This window comes from Amphiura filiformis, chromosome 3, assembly GCF_039555335.1.
Source record: "Amphiura filiformis chromosome 3, Afil_fr2py, whole genome shotgun sequence".
NCBI classification, from domain to species: Eukaryota; Metazoa; Echinodermata; class Ophiuroidea; order Amphilepidida; family Amphiuridae; genus Amphiura; species Amphiura filiformis.
In genome coordinates, this window is record NC_092630.1 from 24,654,616 (window position 1) to 24,674,478 (window position 19,863).

Consider the following 19,863-nt stretch of genomic DNA (forward strand, 5'->3'; position numbering starts at 1 on the left):
GCTCAGTACTTGTAAATATCTTTTTCGTTAATGTTAATACAAATGTTGAATAAAGAATTATTGCATACAGAATTCCAGCTGACTTACAATCTTTCTCACACACATTAATGTTTTGGAATCTTTCCAAGAAATTGTTTAAAACATCAACATTAATGTCGCATGGTATCAAACATGGTATCACGCGCAAAGCTGTAAGCACTTGATCATTGTCATCTTTGTCTCAAATGTTCTTTGAAAAGTTAAAATACAACATATTTGCACAACCTAAACAAATTAAAGTTGGAAAGCTTCCAATTGCAGTAATCAAAGTTTTCTCGGACAAACTTTTGTTCATCTTCAGTGAAAGCATGAATAACATAACACCGTCGGATTATGAAATAGATAATGTGGACAAAATTTAATGAGATACACAAACTTTAGGAAGCAGTGAGCAAGTATGAAAAAAGCGCCTGTTGATCAAACTTGGAATGAACTGCATTGATGCGCGCTTTATGTAATCAATAATTTCTTTGCAACCAGTAAACTGAATCAAATAAAATTTTTGTATGTGATGCACAATAAAATAGGCTATGCCCTACATTTTAAATTATTTGATTCTGATATCTATTTCTCGAGTTACGTTCAATTGTATTTACTCGGTAATTTTTTCTGGGACACCCTGTATATCAATTAATTGATTAATCAATCAATTCATTAAATGATTCCGATTGTTTTCTTGATTATTTGCTGAATACTTTTTGGACGGATGGTTGGTTGCATGAACCAACGATTGAGTGATTAATCAAAGAATCCCTTGAACTTAAAGAACAGTTTGCATCCATTTTTCGAAAACTCGGAGTAACTTTTAATTGTTCCCCCTGTATAGCATCCAAATTGACCTTGGACCTGTTGAGCCTCAAAACTTGGTAACTATATGCCCTACGTGCAAATATGTTAGACTTTTGTCATCCTTAGACCCAGACAAATAATTTGATATGTTTTTAGTGAATTTGGAGCATGTTTAATTTTTGCCCCCTATATGTGAGCATGTAGGGCAGGGATGCAAATTGTGCGGGAGCAGGAAGCACCGCTCATAGGAAATGAGAGTCAAAATTGAGGAAATAATGCCATGGGAATGAAAAAGAAAGAGAGGAAAAAGGAGGGACAGAGAAGAAAATAAAAGGGGCGAGGAAAGGGGAAAGAGGAAAGAAAAAGAAGAGGACTCGGAGTTAGGTACAAGATAATAGGGGAGGCTGTGAGGTAGTGAAGCTACTGAATGGAAGAGAGGAAATCTTTAAAGACACTGGTTGTGCAAAATTTGGAGGAACTCACATTATTGATCAAGAAAAAAAAAAAAAAAAGAGAAAGGTGTTGGTGTTAGAATATGGAAATGGGGAAATTTACCATTCATCACCATATAGGGTATGCAATGGAATTTAACAGGAAATAAAGAAGTTGGATGAAGGCAGGTGTAAACAGGGCACATATCTGAGGAAATTTACAGAGAGGCGGCAATCATATCCGAAGAAATTTACAGAGAGGCAGAAATGAGGATTTTATGGGAACAAAAGTCATGAAGGAATTCCAGTGTATCAATACTACTGTAATGCCACTGAGAAGAGGACAAAGCGGAAAATATTGAGCAAATAAAAAAAACCACCATAAAGCACTGAACAGGTTGTGCTCCCTCTGACAAAAATGAAAGAGGAAATGGGGGTAAAGGAAAATAAAAGGGGGAAAGGAGCCTCTGTTCCACCAAAATTGACCCAAACTAGTGTAAAATACCAAATTTTTGCGCGCTACTCGCGCACATTGTCCTTTTTTGGAAATACATGCTATGTTAACATTTTCAATTTTTGAAGTGCAGAATAAAGCTATTTTATGCATGGTATGATTGAGGAAATCTTGAGCCTAAAAACCTTGCTCCTGAGGAAGAAATCACAATTTGCACCCCTGATGTAGGGTGTTTGAGGGTCTTTTTTTTTGGAGAGTCACGGGTTCCAATAGACAAAGTTTTGAATTCAGCTTACTCCGACGAATTAAATAAAACAATTTGGTTTGCCAGCTTTTACGCGAACTTGCCGCTTGAAAAGCATATTTCCAAAATAGAACCAGACTTGCCGCTTTTTTTACACTGATTTTACAAAATAAATCAATATATAATATCACTGGTCTATCGAAAGCCAGCTACTTCAAAAGAGTGAAGTGCTTCGATAGCTTTTGATCCATGCAATCTCAAAATCAATCGATTGAGATGACTAGCGTACTCGTCCAAGTTACATAACAGATACGGTTAAATGATGGGCGGGGTTACTAACCATATTTGGAGTTATTACGTTGTCATTAACTGGGTTGGTTTAGGGCACTGCTCATGGTAATTCGAGTGCGCTGATGGGGGTAGAGATCCACTCTATAAGGACCAACGCCTGACGGCGTTGATTATAGTGCTAAATATTGCGTTGGTCCTGTATGGACTATCTTCTAACGACGCAACCCGTCTGTCCATGGACGCCCATTTCTTGTCCAGATTATCTATGCGTTCAAGAATTTGATCTAATTTATCCAGTTTCTTATTCATATCTGCAAGGGCAGCTTCCATTTGAACGGGTCCAGGATTCGATTCTATATCGTTTGACAGTTCCAGCATTCTTGGTATATAAGGTTTATATGTTACATACCTGACCGTACTTCCGATGTCGTTATCAAAGGTGTTGTTATTATATGATAGTCCATACAAAGCTTCCATGGTCGGTAGAAATTGATCTGTACAGTACAACAGCCCATTTGTAGCATACACAACGTACGCTATAACGATGACTGCACTAACCAGTCCATAACAGCTATCGCGGGGTTCATATTTCCCGCCTGGGTCATACTTCCCCCATGTCCGTACATTTCTCCACGATGCTGGTTGTGTAAATCCTCCTATTCTAGCTCTCCACATAGTCGTAGGAACACCCATGATATCCCAGTTTATTTAGGAAACACTTTAGCACTGCAGTTTTACCATAATTTACAGTCAGAACGCACCTATCGAGTCATAATATATGAATTTGGTGAGAGCGAGACGCTGACAGTGTTTGTATTATGCCGCCATATTGGAATCAAACCAAGGATTCCGAATCTGTATAGTTTGACGTTTTTGCCCAGAAATCCAAGATTGCCCCAATTCGGTAGAGCCAAAACGTAACTTTTTGGCTAATTCTAAAATGGTCACGGATATGGAAGCACAAGTGTGTCATTTCCGCCTTATCTAGGGGTTATGGCCCTTATTTGGGGCTAAGACCACCTTATCTGGGGTTGACATCCTTATCTAGGGATAAGGCACCTTATCTGTGGTTAGCCCAGATAAGGCAGTCTAAACCCCAAATAAGATGCCTTAACCCTAGATAAGGACCATAAATACCAGATAAGGCATCTAAACCTCGGATAGGGCGCCGCAAAACCAGATAAGGGACGTAAACCCAGATAAGGCAGTCGAAACCCCAAATAAGGCGCCTTAACCCTAGATAAGGAACATAAACCACATATAAGACAGTCTAAACCCCAGATAAGGCATCTAAATCCCAGATAATGTAGAATGCGCTATAGTAGATCAAGGAGTGCTCTTTCGCATGAGCATTTTTGTAAAATTGATATATCGTTAATTTATGGGTAAATAGTTATTTACTTAGGCCTATCTATTATAACTATCACACTATCTATCTATTAATTTATTGTATTCATGTTATTGAGCACATTGTGCATCCATTCTGGCACTTTGAATCTCAGGAGAGGGTTTGTCATGTTTGACAATTGCTATTTGTTTGGGTTAACTAATTTGCATTTGTAATTGAACAGCTCTTTTCAATTTCCGTTTTTTAGTTCTTTTCTTTCTATAATCAAAAATGAGGTCAGCAATGGTGTACAGATATGGATTAATGGCAGAATTAATGGGCAAAACAACTGTAACGCACCAAGCAAATACAGATGGGTGTAGAGTTATTACCCTGGTTTGAACTAAGATCCCGAGGACGATAATCGGAGACCAACAGAAGAAATCTGTGGCAACGATGGCAGATACTTTGGTTGTGAGCTTTATCTGATGCTTCATGTCAAGGGTATTTCCGGATTCCTTGGAGGATTTGTAAACAGCCTTCACTATGTGAATGTAACAGACAAGTATTACCAGGTAACATACACAATTAAGACCTAAGAAAAGGCCTGTTGAATAAAAGAGCCCATTGCTAAGACCCTTGAATTCAGTGTTAGCATACTCCTCAAGAAGATCCATCCAATTAGATAAAGAATAATACATAATTGTCACTTTGGCAGGCTCGATTTTTGAAGTGTAATATATTTTTGTCAAAGCTAGAGGTAAGCCAATGCAAACATGAGAATTATCATAAAATTTAAAACTGATTCCTGATAAAGCTGATGGAATAATTCCTAATGCAACTGAAATGATCCACGTCAAAATCGCAACAACTGTGGCAGATTGTTTTCTTAATTTGTGAGTAGAATATGGAAATCTGATGGAAATGAACCTGTCTATGCTTATCAATGTCACAAAGAACACAGATCCTTCACTAGATATTATTGATAAAGCTCCTGCAACTCTGCAGGTTATGCTAGATCTCCAGGTTTCGGATTGCATTGGAAAACGGTCACCAAAATATAAATCAGCTGAAGCAATGATTATAAGATAGATTCCCATAAGAAAATCTGATATGGCAAGATTGCTCAGCAATAGTGCATTCACTTTATTTTTCTGAACTGTTTTCTTTCTGGCAATTAACACGAAGAGATTTCCTCCAAGTGCATTTAAACCAATGAGCCACATTATCACTGCCAATGCTCTATCAGATAGCAGCCTATCACATGTAAGATATGGTGATCTACTTCCTGTGGCAATACAATTGATACGAGTAGGGACATAACAATTACATATTTCATGCTGACTAATAAGCAATCGTAAACTGTATGGCAGGGAAGAAAACGAATCGTGAGTTATTCTGGTTAGCTTGTTGTTAATAAGATTTAAGGAACGCAGATTAACCAGGTGCCGCATGTTTGGAATAGTCTTCAATTTATTTGCTGACAAATCAACATTGAATAGTCTGACTGTGTCTTTAAATATGTCACCATCTAAATGTGTCAGATAATTGTTTGATATAGTAAAATATCCCAACTTCACTAAACCTTGCAAAACATTTTTGTTTAACCATCGTAATTGGTTAGAGTGGACATTGAGGTAAATCAAAAGTCTCAGGTTTTTGAAGATGCCATCAGGGAATTCAGTTAATTTGTTACCATCAATCTCAATTGTTTGTACTTCAAATAAATTGGAGAATATATCCTTATCGAATGTAAGAAATTCATTATCACTCAATACTAGTGCATACAATTTACGTAATTCTTTAAAACATCCTTCAGGTAAGGAAGTCAATTTATTTCCCTTTAAGTTAAGATGACCCAAACTAATTAAATCTTGAAATATGCCATCAGGTATTGAGCGCAATGCATTGTATGCAAGCGAAAGATAGAAGATATTGTTCATTCCTTGGAAACACCTTACGTCCAAATGTAATAGTTTATTTCGATCGAAGGACAGTGTGTACAAATTTATCAAATCATGAAATATCCCGTCAGGTAATGTTTTCAGAAAATTATCAGAGAGCAAGAGGTACCAAAGATTTGTTAAATTTTTAAACATCTCATCGGGTAAACTATTTAAAGAATTGTCAGAAAGATCGAGAGAGTAAAGATTTGTCCAATTCCGAGTAATTATCATACTAATTTCTGATACACGACTTCCGTTGAGATTCAGTTTTTCCAAATTAATTAAATACTGAAATATCTCAACTGGAGATGTACTCAATAAAGAAATCGCGAATTTCTTGAGTTTGCTCAAACCTTGAAACATTCCTACATCTAGATCTGATATCTTATTTCTGCTAAGGTCCAAGTCTTTCAAATTTAATAAACCTTGAAATATCGTACCAGGTAATGTTCTCAATAAATTATAAGAAATCCAGAGTATTTTGAGATACTTCAAACTTTGGAATATTCCTATGTTCAGGTCTGATATCTGATTGCAATTTAAGTCTAGTTTCTCCAAATGTATCAAATATTGAAATACCCCAACAGGTAATGTTCTCAATAAATTGTCATATAAATACAGGGATATGAGATTGTTCAAACCTTGGAACATTTCTAAATCCAGATGTGATATCTGATTTTGATTTAGGAACAGTGTTTCCAAATTTATCAAATCTTTAAATATTCCACCAGCTAATGTTTTCAATAAATTATTTCCAAGATCGATTTCTTTGATACTGTTCAAATCTTGAAATATCCCGCCAGGTAATATACTCAATAAATTACTATCAAGCCAGAGAGTTTTGAGATTGTTTAAATCTTGAAATAACCCATCAGATAGTGAACTTAATATATTCCTACCAAGCTTCAGCTCTGTGCAATTGTTCAAACCTTTGAACATTAATGTGCCTAGTTCAGATATGGGATTTTCTCTTAGAGATAGTATTTCCAACTTGATCAAATTTTTTTGAAATAACTCAATGGGTAATGTATTAATTTTGTTATAGTCAACATTAAGATACGTCAGACTATTTAAACCATTGAACATTTCAGCAGATAACTCCTTTATTCTATTATAATACAGCTCAAGGGTATGCACATTTTTTAAGTCTTGGAATATTTTATTGGGCAATGTATTCAATAAATTGCTATGAAGAGCTAGTATCCTGAGCTTTTTCATGCCTCGGAATATTTCTACCTCCAGATATGGTATCTGATTGTCACAAAGCAAGAGTATTTCCAAATTTATCAAATCTTGTTGAAATATCCCACCAGGTAATGAATTGAATAGATTTTCTTCACAAAGCTCCAGTATTGTGAGATTGTTCAAACCTTGGAACATCAGTGTTCCCACTTCTGATATAAGATTTTGATCGAGGTCTAGTATTTCCAAATTTGTCAAATTTTGAAATATGTTATCAGGTACTGTGCTTAACCAATTATTATCAAGCCGCAGTATTTTGAGATTGTACAAACTTTGGAAGGATTTTACCTCCAGTTTTGATATCTGATTTTGATTGAGGTATAGTGTTTTCAAACTTGTCAAATCTTGAAATATGTTATCAGGTACTGTGCTTAACCTGTTATTATTAAGCCGCAGTATTTTGAGATTGTACAAACCTTGAAAACATTGTACCCTCAGTTCTGATATATTATTCCAACCAAGGATAAGTTGTTCCCAATATGACATCCTCCAAAATCTTTTTGAATTACGCAAACATGGCAAAACCAGACGGTTATTCCCCAGATTGAATACTTCTAGATAGTGTAAGTCTTGGAAAAAGTTACTAGACACTTGCACAATTTCATTTTCGGATAAATCTAAGTGAGTTGTGTCAAGTGGGTATATGATTACATCCGTGCTGTTTTGACCATGTGTGCAATCTTTATACACTACTTCTCTGGCACCAAGATAAGCTGCACAATTAGGGGAAAACTTAAGCTTACACTTATCGATATATTGTGAATCACATATAACTTTGTTGCTGTACCCTTTGATATTATGACACTGATGTTTACTTACTATTTCACCATGGTGATCTTTCTGAACATTTTCTTCTTCAGGGCATCCGAATAAGTTATCATTAGCACGTGCCTGATATATGTTAAGACTTACATTACCTTGCAAATTAACTCGGAAACTTGACTCGAACAATGTTGAATTACACGTTTCTGGTTGTACATTGAATACTACATATTTATTCTTACAGTCTTCTAAGTCTCCATCTCGTTCAATATAAAGAAATGTCGGTTCTGTGGGGTGATTATATCCGTGTATTTGGAGCTCAACAACGGTTCCTTGCGATGCTGTTACTTGAAGGATACATATGTAATCCGCGCTCCCTTTAAAGAACACTCCTCCTTCTGTCTCGTTATCAATAAAACATGGATGGGTTTCATTCAAGGGCACACTCCAAAGAGGATCCACTAACAACTGAGCTGCAACGATCATTCCATTCATCACTGTGTTGTTGTTGTTAAATGACAATGTCATGATGACGACACAAAGTTTAAGGATGGAACGTTTTTTTATACCCACCATTTTGGCAAGGTTGTGTTAGATTGCTATGTCAAAATGGCAAGAAATGAAATTAGTACATAGTAACATCATGTAGCCAATGAATGTCAAGGGATGCAAATTTTGAACAGTCCCAGTCCTTTTTTCATGTTTTTAGATTAGAATAGTTCATAAAAATAGCAGAATTCTGCTCGAAAAAAACCAAGATCATGTATCTTTGTTCTTTTTCATTTATGCCTCCACTTCTATAAACTGCAAGTCCCAATCTACAACCATGTGTATTCAACACTGAATAAACGACAGACGTATTTACTGATACTAATAGTCCATGTAGGTCGGGACATACGAAATTACATTCACAGGAAATAAACAGCTCAAAGCAAAGTTGTTCTTACATAATTTTACCGCATTTCACTGCACTTGTAAGCCGAAGGCTCTTCGGATGACGAACTTTGTTATGTGATCTGCTGAACCAGGGAAGTGGCGAAAAGATGGAACTCAGATATCGTTAAATCTCTGTCGCTAGATGAAGTTATGTAGACGCCTACTGGCATTGATGACTGGACAGAAAAAATCCCCGCAGAAATCTTATTTAGATGCATTGGCCAATATTCATCTTGAAATACACAATAAATCGTTTTAAATATCCCGCGTTGGATGTGGGTGGTTCAAACTTTGACAATGATCAAACCATTTCGTGCAAACCGTATAATAGAGTAGACAACAATAACTTTTGAGGTGCTTTAGTCATGTTTCCTCTTAACACACGCTGGTGTTGACATGTCTTCAAACATTTACACGAGTTATTGAAGTACAGTTTAAAAAGAGTGTCTCATGAGACCGATATTGTGCCATGTATTTCGATGAAACAAAAACCAGAGGAAAAACCATTAAGATAAAGCTTTGGTGAGTATGAATATACACAAGGTATTGTGCTGCTCGACACGTCGTGTTTCTTGAATGGGCGATCCACTATCGTATTTTCCTTTCTCAAATTTACAAATTCATCGCATCTCATTGTCATACAGTAGGTATTTTTATGTTTTCCATCCAGGCTAGATTGGCATACACGTTCATGAAAATACATTGTACATAAAACAGACGGTGGGCGTGGCATGTGGGTCAATCAAGCAGTAATCATGCGCCTTTTATTAAGAATTAAGTACAGAATTCTTGGTTTCGATAGATTAGCACAACTAATGTAACAAATACAACGATGCTAGTAAAAAATGTTGAGAAACCAGTGGCGTAGCTGCCGGGGAGGGGGGGGGGGGGCAGGGGGCAATTGAGGAGAGAGATGGAGAGGAGGGGCAGAGAGATGGGGAATCCACACGATATGCAAAACCATACGATTATTATCAATAAGCCTGGCAAAAAATTCAACTCTCATCGCCGATGAAAATTCCACCACGTGATGAGAATTTTCAGTTCACCGCCGAGCTCTTAAAAACCTAGCTCAAATTTCATCGCCGCGATGTGGAGTCTTTTCCGGAGTCTTTCAAATCGGACTTTATTTCAAATCTAGTCTTTGGTGATGTCTTTTTTAATAAAGCAGCAAGACAGGTAAACAGATATATATAGTGGTATGATTGATTTATGTCCAGAGCAACTAAATAACGTTGTAGATATTTTAAGCAGCTGTTCGTTTGTTTCGAGTATTTGCAATTTTTACATGTAGTGTAACAAATAATGTTTTTTTAGCAAATCAATGTAGTGTATAATACTATAATGATTTGAGCTTCAAGATCTTTTCTATGTTGTTTATTAACAACTATTTTGGTACCCTTCAGTTTTACGATCTTCTCTATGCTGGTTGTTAGCCACTATACCTTTTTTTCAAACTTGGTGGATGTGGAGAAACAAGTAAAACACAAACGGTATGCAGGGGGGGGGCAAGAAACAACATAATGTAGGCACAGGGGAAGGTAAAGTGCGATGACTAAATGTTACCAATTCCATCATGTCCATAGCCCCCCAAAACACAACTAAATATTAAATCAAACAGCAAAAACTATGCATGCTGCATGTAGTTCAATGTAAATTTAAAGTAAAAACTAGTGTAAAAACCAAGTAGCAAACAAGACAACAAGCTCAGAGCAAAATGACCTATACTTCTTCACAAAATAAAGGCAACTATAAATACTATGGATTTGTAATTTGTGTTTGAAATGAACACATACAAAACCTATATCGGTGTGTTAACAGAGTGTTGTTGTAAAGACATGCCTTTAATTTTGTTGAAATACAGACTTGACATTTAATATGGAATATGTTTTCGCAAAATTCCAAAACTGGTCTGGAAGGGGTCTGCATAAACCGCACGGGCTAAATATTAACTGGGTGTGTCGGGAGTTGGTGTAAAATAATTGTTTGACAGAAAATGTGCTTTCCGTTTGTTTACATTATGTTGCTCATAATGTAGTGAATTAACCTAAAATGGCGGATTTAAGGAGACTTAATTTTATTTCTGTAGGGTTAAAATTTCTGAATTTGAGCAACATTTTTCTGATATTATCAAATTTATTGAGGTTCTAGGCGATATTTACTGAACCTAATTACCAATAAGTGTTCATCAGGACTGAATTGCACTTGTAATCTACCAGTTTGAAAGTGGGAGGAGCTTACAAAAATATGGTTATTAAAAGTGGTACGCACTCAGAACGTTTGAATGGTCCCCTGAGGCCAAATGTTACAGACTTACTGTACACAGAGAAACAGCGTGAGTTCATTGGACAACCAGGAATCCGCGCAGTTGTTTTTGTACCGTTAGTTTATAACATTTGACCCCAGGGGGCCATTCAAACTTTCTGAGTACGTACCACTTTTAAGAGCCCTATTTTAAGCTCCTCCCATGTTCAAAAAATTGGTACATTGCAAATATATTTCAGATGTGATGAATGCCAATTGCTGACGAAGTTTAAGAAATAAAACCCTATAAATTTGATAATAACAGAACAATGTTGCATAAAGTTTGAAATTGTGTCCCCCACAAAGATCAAATTCAGCCTCCCTAAATCCGCCATTTTAGGCAAATTCGTTACATTATGAGCAACATAATGTAAACCTATGGAAAGCACATTTTCTATCAAACAATTATTTTACACCATCTCCCGACACACCCCAATTAATATATAAAATATATTAAATTTCAAGTCTGTATATAATTTTAATAACTGGTATTACATCTGGAATTTCAAAAAGTAAGGGTAAGGGGAAAAACATGGACCTTTTCGAGCATTATATTTTCTGAATTATATGTCTAAAGTATATAAAACTATAAGGTTTTTTATTTGTTCAAAAATATTTGTTTTAAACAAAAATATACATCATTATTTGCAATTAATATCTTAATAGAGTGACAAAATTGCCTTTTTTCACACTTCGAAAAAAGAAACAAATTTCAATTAAATAAAAAACCTTCCCTAAGTTCATTTCTCTTCTTCATGAAAAGCTTTTTACTCCGAACCGATTGTTTTTTATCTTGTCACAAAAAAATTGGTTGTGATTTGTTCAAAAACTCGAGAAATTTGAAAAATCTGAAGGGATTTCTTTCCAAAAATGTATAAGCTTATTACACTTTGTACATATACTGAAATAATGATGCTCGAAAAGGTCCATGTTTTCTCCCCTTACACTGGCCTTAAAGAACGTTTGCCCAAACGAATCAACGTTTTAGTATCCAAATAACCACAGACAACCGACGGAGATATGATCAGCAGCCGGTACATGCCCAAGAGAAAAGGAATAATAAAGAGGAAGCATTATACCTGTTTATTACTGATTACCTAGCAAACACAAAACGTTTAAGACATCATTCGCAAAAAGTTATAAAAGGTTGTTAGAAAATGTTTAAATGTCGGGTTATATAAAGGGTATATAAAGGGTATAAGACGTTTTCATAACATTAAAAAAATGTTTGCCAAAAATTGTTTACAATAATATTTTGAAAACATTTTAAAAATATTCTTGCAGTGTGTTTTCATACAAAATGTTTTAAAACGTTTTCATGAACTTTATATAACCCGACATCTTAATGTTATCGAAACGTTTTTATCTAAACCAAAACTCAATTTATAACTTGTTTAAAACGTTTTTTAAAACGTTTTTGTGTTTGCTGGGTATACATCTCGATAAGGAATAGTAAGTATAGCTTGAAAAATGTGAAGACTGGTGTTTGTAATATAAAATTAAATAGAACATTGCATACAAGGAATCTATAGAATGTCAAAGATATTTAGCGCTTTATCAAAATGCGTGTCTTAGATAAAGCATTATTTTGCGTGGTCTTTGAAAGATAAGCCCATTTTTTTGTGAAAAACTTTAACTGTAGTACTGGGCCTTTTATGATGATAGTATAAACAGATTGAGTATAGCCACAGTGTGGAATGAGTCATTTGATCAAGATACCTTTCTTTCATCCGAGTAATATTCGTAATAAATTGTTTAAAAATTTATTTTGGAGAATTCGAAAGAAAGAAAGTTTACACTGAAAAGAGAATAGAATCGCCGCCCTGAGTCCTGAAAATCAAGTAGTGCGTCACAATTCTGGTCATCATTTCTATGATAACATCACCGTTATTATGTGATCCTCTTCACGAGGTGGAGGATGACGACGATGACAAGGGTGATGATGAAGATAAATGTCACAAAATCAAACTCAAGCTATTAAATATGCACAGTATTTTCACATCACTAGTTCTCGCCTTTTAATTTTCACTAACACATCTTTGCCTTATACATAGTAGAGTAAAATTGTGATCGAATGACTTATGTCTGTCTACGTGGTCAATCACCTGTATAATATTTGAACTAGTACTACAGGTTGAAAGCGAAATACTAGCATATCAAGATATTTTTCCGGATAACGTCCATTGCATGTTTTTTGTAACTTTGTACTTCACTGTTACACAACCATGACAACTTTACTTCGTCTTCTGAAATGGTAGATTTTAATCAGCCTAATGTAGGATAGGTACGAAATGAGATATGTGAAAATGAATATTAAGTGTAAAGAACTGCCGACGGGCATTCCCAGCAACGATATCGTGGAAATGACAATATTTTTTATGAATATCAATATTCTAGGCTAGACAGGTCCCTTTTCTTGTACCCTTGTACGTCTACTAAAAGTATAAACCGTTAAGAAGCTTAAAAGGCTATTAATGTCATTTTTTGTTTTGGATTTGACCAGGCGGCCAGTGGCATGATAGAGCCGGCAACTTGTGAAATCGCCCGGCCGTATGGCGTTTTCCATATACTCGGTTAGTTTTGTGGGGTTCATTATCGAACCCAAACGGTTTTAGTTTGTATTTATATTATTTATTAACATAGGCCTATTTGTTTGTGATATTTCAAGCGTTTTAAAATTTCAAAATATTAAATCCCATTCAATTACACGGTTGACGATGACAATTTACTGAATTTAGAGAATGCATGGCGACCACCACCTGGATTTGACCAGACTTTATAAACAAAAAGCTTTTCATTTTTGTGGACATTTTACCAAGCTGAAAAGGTGTTTTTACATTTGGGAGGAGAAAGTCACTCGTGCTTTTGTAAACGCTACAGGAGCGTGGTTAGCACAGAAACACTTACTTCAGTGTACGCACATTTCCAAATCTTACATAATTCCATCGAATTCGTACAAACTTGTAGTGGTACTTATAAAGTTGTAATTACTTGGGATATTCGTGCAGAAATATTTTTTGTCTATTAGATAGATATTCATATTATAATAATAACATAATATGCTAGCACCTCATGGTTTCAACTTGAATGTGGCGTTTGAAATGATTGGTATCCATCAGTTTCCAATGATACGACTACCGCATTAAAATGCAGCTTTTTAAGCTCTTTCAATTTAATAAAAGGTCATGAAACTAAGAAGAGTAATACGAATGTTAGATACATCGGAAGATGAATACGCAATGTCATGAACAGAGATGATGGGGCTACCTCCTAAATCATGCGAATGTCCTCTCCTAGCTGCCACAGTCAGGAGCCGTCCAACAGGAAGTAATGATCAACAATCGTCATTCTGATGATGCCTCTCGGCCACGACTGGTGAAAGCGTAATTAAGAAGTAAACGTTTTGGTCATCTTCAAAAGAAATCTTTTCATATCATATCCCAGCAAACACAAAACGTTTTCGACATCATTCGCAAAAGGTTATAAAAGGTTGTCAAAAAACGTTTAAATGTCGGGTTATATAATGGGTATATTAAGGGTATAAAACGTTTTCATAACATTAAAAACATTTTATGATTATCTACTGCCTAGCATACACAAAATGTTTTACAGAAAACGTTTAAATGTCGGGTTATATAAAGGGTATAAAAAAGTTTTAATATCATTCCAAAAACATTTTTGAAAACTTGATACAAAACATTCTAAACAGAATGTTATTTTGGGGTTGAAAAAATGTTTTTCGAAAAATGTATGCCCAAAATATTTGTAATAACGTTTTAAAAATGTTTCCATGACCTTTATATAACCCGACATTTAAATGTTATTAAAACGTTTTGAAAATAACATCTTAAGAAGATTTCTGTGTTTGCTGGGTGCAAATATTTTAACATTATGTTATTTAAAAAAAAAAAAAATATTAGGCAAAATATGTTTGCAAAAAATAGTTTACAATAGCATTTTGAAAACATTTAAAAATTTTGTTGTAGTGTGTTTTCATACAAAACGTTTTAAAACGTTTTCATGACCTTTATATAACCCGACATTTTAATGTTATCAAAACGTTTTTACCTAAACCAAAAGCCAAAATATAACTTATTTAAAACGTTTTTAAAACGTTTTTGTTTTACTGGGATATTAAGTACAATTGTGATTATAATCATTTTAAGATAAAGCAAAAACATTAAAACATGAATTAAAGAAACTCAATTTTAGGATTGTTACGTTCCAATCAGCTATCCTAAAGAAATCTTTATGTTTTATTCACTGTGAATCAATTAATATGTTTGCTTTATCAACACGTACGTTTATTATAAAGTAACATTACATTAAAAAACAAGCTTGTAATACAATCATTCTTGAATGTGTTTTAATGCGATGCTATTTCTATGCAACATGGCCTATGGAATTTAAGTACTTGACTTTTACAAGATGTGGGCGTGAGTGCACATTCAAAGGGTAAAAAAAATAGTTTCAGGGTGATTCAAAATACAGTTAATTCCCAGATCACATTCCGGTATAACCAATACAAAGAAGAACCAATACCACCGAGAATTAAAATCCTCCAAAAAGCTTCGGAGATGAGTAAACAGAGATGACACATTAATACTGCCTACAGGACTACAAGGCTTTTCCACCATTCTAATGCTAGCAAGAAGAACACAGAACCCAGTTAAACTGCCTGACGTACATTGAAATTACCATTAAATTACACCATAAAGCATTTAGTTAGCAGACCAAGTTGTATGAATCAGACGAAAGTTATATCAGGAACAATGGACCGTTCTACATAATAATAAATTACTGATTTCCCGGGTTTTGTAAGTTTCAATTTATTGGCTATAGTTCTGTAAATCCCATGTATATAATTGACAGGCATTTCTCTCGTTATAATATGATTTCGATAATGGCGTTAAATTCGGTAAGACACTAAAACCAATACTAATTACAATGACATTTTCAAACAGGACAATAGATAAATTAGGCTGTGAAACTGAAACTTCGAAATGACTTAATTATAATCACTGGGGTGATGAAATGATTATCAACTTACTTTAATTCACCCAATGTCAGCCTTTTGAAAAATATAAATAATTATAGCCATCAAAGCAGGAAACAAAGTTTATACGTGTAAAGTTCTAGAAACCAAAGCGCAGTCTTGTTTTCCAAATGCTGCATACGGTATTCAAATAATGTGTTGAACAAATTAGATCAATCTGACATTATACCATTACTAATTACAAGATTACATGATCATTTCTCTGAAAGTCGGCCTTTCATGTGCGCAAATCAATTATAGTGGTGCTTATCGTGCCAATAGGGACAAATGTACAGGAATATATTGTAGAGCAAACATTTTAGGGAATACGGAGCAAATTTATGTTTCTGGAGATTATGCAAATATGCACCAAGTGCATTAGTTACTTGGATAATGTAAATAACATAAATAAATAAATATACATTTTAATTCCCAAGCCATAGTGATGTACAAACACTCGCGCGCCGTGAACATTGATTTTGCTTTTACAAGATTCGGTTCGAATTTTATTCTAGAAAGAAAAATCTATTCTTGATGATAAATATATTAGCGACATTTTAAAAGCAATCTTAACCTTTAACTAAAAAATGATGGACAAAAGGAGAGAGAGATGAATATTTAAATATATATAAATAGAAGAACATTGCAAAGCCGATCGACAAAACATAAATATTCCATTACGACTTCCATGAAGGAAATAATTGCATTTCAGTTGCGCAAGGAAATATGTGACCAATTTAATTGCCACTTATCATGCATTCGTTCACCTAGACTGTTCCAATTGTTGACTTTCACTTTGTTGGGAAATGAATATTTGAAATATGGTGATTTATCTGTAAGAAATTATGCATGTTAACAGATAATTTCTTGGGTGATTGAGCATATCATAAATGCAGTGTGCCGTAAGTTGTGATTTAACTCTCTTCACGCGGGTGTCGACTGCAGACGACAAGTTTCAAATGTTTTCAAAAATTTCAGAAATGTAAATTTTCATGACTATATTTGGAATCAGCATGAAAAATGCATTAAAATGAGTACAAACAAGCCTAGTATTGATTCAGTAATTCTTAAGATAGCTCTTGGTATTTTGAGAAAATGTTTCAAAACTTTTTCCATTGAAGCGCATGGCTAGCACGCAGAGCATTAAGTAGTCTATTTCCATGAATTCATTCCCTCGTTTACCATTATTACAATATAAGATATCACTGGAATTTCGCTTAAGCGATAAATCAAAGGAAGAAGGAGAAGAAGCAGCAGCAGCAGCAGAAGAAAAATGAGAAGAAAAACAGCACCAAAATTTGATCACTGACGCTGTAAACAAAATGACATTATTATTTGGATATGCTACTATTCACATTTGCAGGGTATTTTAATATTCAAAGACAATACAATTAATGTACATGTAATAGTTTACATTCGCAGGTCATAAGGGTCGCTAGTCCGAAAGTTTGCTACCCAACCCTAACTCTAACTGTAACCCTAACACTTACCTTAACCCTGAACATTGCTTCAACTTCTAACCATAACCCGAACCTTAACTCTTACCTCTACCCTAACTTTCGGACTAGCGAACCATTTTATGTTTTGGACTAAGGAGTCTTTTCGGACTAGTGAACCTTTAATTTTGGATTAGCGAGCCATAGCACTAGCGAACCGTAGAACTAGCAAACCTTATTGGACTAGCGAACCATAGCCCTAGCGAACCATAGTACTGGTGAACCTTATTTTGGACTAGCGAACCATAGCACTAGCGAACCATAGCACTAGAGAACCATAGCACTAGTGAACCTTATTTTTGGACTAGCGAAGCATAGCACTAGCGAACCATAGCACTAGTGAACTTATTTTTGGATTAGCGAACCGTAGCACTAGCGAACCATAGCACTAGCGAGCCTTATTTTTGGACAAACGAGCAATAGCACTAGTGAACCCTATTTTTGGACTAGCGAACCATAGCACTAGCGAACCACAGCATAAGTGAACCTTATTTTTGGACTAGTAAACCATAGCACTTGCGAACCATAGCACTAGTGAACCTTATTTTTGGACTAGCGAACCATAGTACTAGCGAACCATAGCATTAGCGAACCGTATCACTAGCGTCTGGATACCAATATTCATATTGGTCAAATTTAAGTTTTCATGGAGATTTTTTATTTGTTTCTGGCTTATAAGAAGTAAGTTACTAAGACTAAGTTTCTGGCAAGAATTTAGTCTGTTAGCGCTGTCCAAAATTGTTGCGATTTTACTCTCAATTCTAACAAAGTCAATCAATATGCTCAACTTTTATTTGTTTCTTATTTTGGCGAACCAGTTCTCATTTGTTATCGATCATGTTTACTATTCATGAAACAGACATGTTTACTATTTATGAAACAGACATCCTAAGATGAATATCTAGTTGATTTTCCCAAGTGTATAGTGTAATTGTTTAAACAACATCGAATTAAGAGGATCATAATACATTCACAAACTGACATGTTCCCATGTCACTCATTCATTAAATCGAACGTGTTTTAAGTGCGCATTACAGAGAGAGAGAGAGCTGTCGTAAGCGTGGGCTAAGAAAGTGGGTCGAAAAATGCAGCGCATTCCAGTGATTGGAATGACTGTGTTACGGTCATATTCTTTTATAGTTTTATTGAAATTCTATATTCAGTTGTTTCTTTGTTTCTAGGATAACGTTGCGTCAATCAACCTAAATAACGTGAGTTAGCCTGAAAGTAAAGTGACGCCATCGGTGAAAGGTACTACACATTCATTAATAAAGATTCTAAAAGGCTTTAAAGAACCCTTTATTGTCCTATATTTGAAGTTCTTTATTTCTATATCTAATAAAGACAACGCATTTGAAATAGCCATTATGATTATAGTAAAGTTTTAAAACTATAATTTGCACATAACACAAATTTAAAAAAAAATATGAGAAAGCAGATAGGAAACGAAAGAATGAAGAAAAGTAGATTCTTAAAGATATTCATCATGGCTGTCCGTGACTAAATTGTTACATGTAGTTATATGGTCATAAGACTAGTTGAAGTAGTCTTACATAAACTGAAATTTGGCTTAAATAAGGAAACCATACAGAAAATCCGGGGAAAGACTAGAAGAGCATAAAACCAAGGCTGATTAAATTCACGACAACATTTAACAAGCGCTTCCAGAACGGTACTCCAGTCTGTTACCCCCAGTCTGTTATCCATACGTCAACCATTACAGACCATGTGGTAGACAACAGTCATGTACTTGACTATGAGGAGGATCGGCAAAGAGATCAACTAGTAATAAAGGGATTAAAGAAGCAATCACCATATTGAAAAGAAGCGAGGCAAAACCATGAACAGACATGAGGGGCAATACAACTTGAGTCACGTATTTGAACATCTTAGAGGAAGTCAACTGGCATGAAAAGTACAAGTAGAGCTACAAATCGCTACAAACCGAGTGTTACATCAATTTGATAAACATAAGTCTCGATCTCTGGTTAGGAAAGTGAATACAAACACATAAGCATTTGATTTATACCGCAAATTACAAACAAAAAAGTAATTTATAGTGCGCTAGGCCCTGTAGACGTTGATACACAAGCTTCAGCATATTTTATAGGTTAACCATTAAACAGCTCCCCGAGTTTTGTACGGGTTACAAAGAGACAATTCCTTGTCCAGTGGAATTTTAAGCTAAACTCAATTGGTCCACGAGAGCGTACTGATCCATCGCAAGGGTTTGAACCCACAACCTCTCGCACCATAGTCGAATGCCTTGACAGTTGAGCTAACATGACTGCAAAAGGGTCGTCTTCTTTATTTGGTAATTTATGACATTATAGAATTAAAATAAGAATGGTAAAATGGCAAAAGCACTTCTACCATCTGTAACATAAGACGTGCTCTATAGCTCAGATCAGATACGGCAATAGTTTTGTATTTGCCTGTAGAGGGTCTAAATAAAGTTGAGCAGAAAATAATAGCTAGTTTATATAGCAACATGACCATGAGTGTAGGCATGGAATAGCCTACGGACCTTTATCATCGACTAAAATTACGAAAGTAATATTGCAATG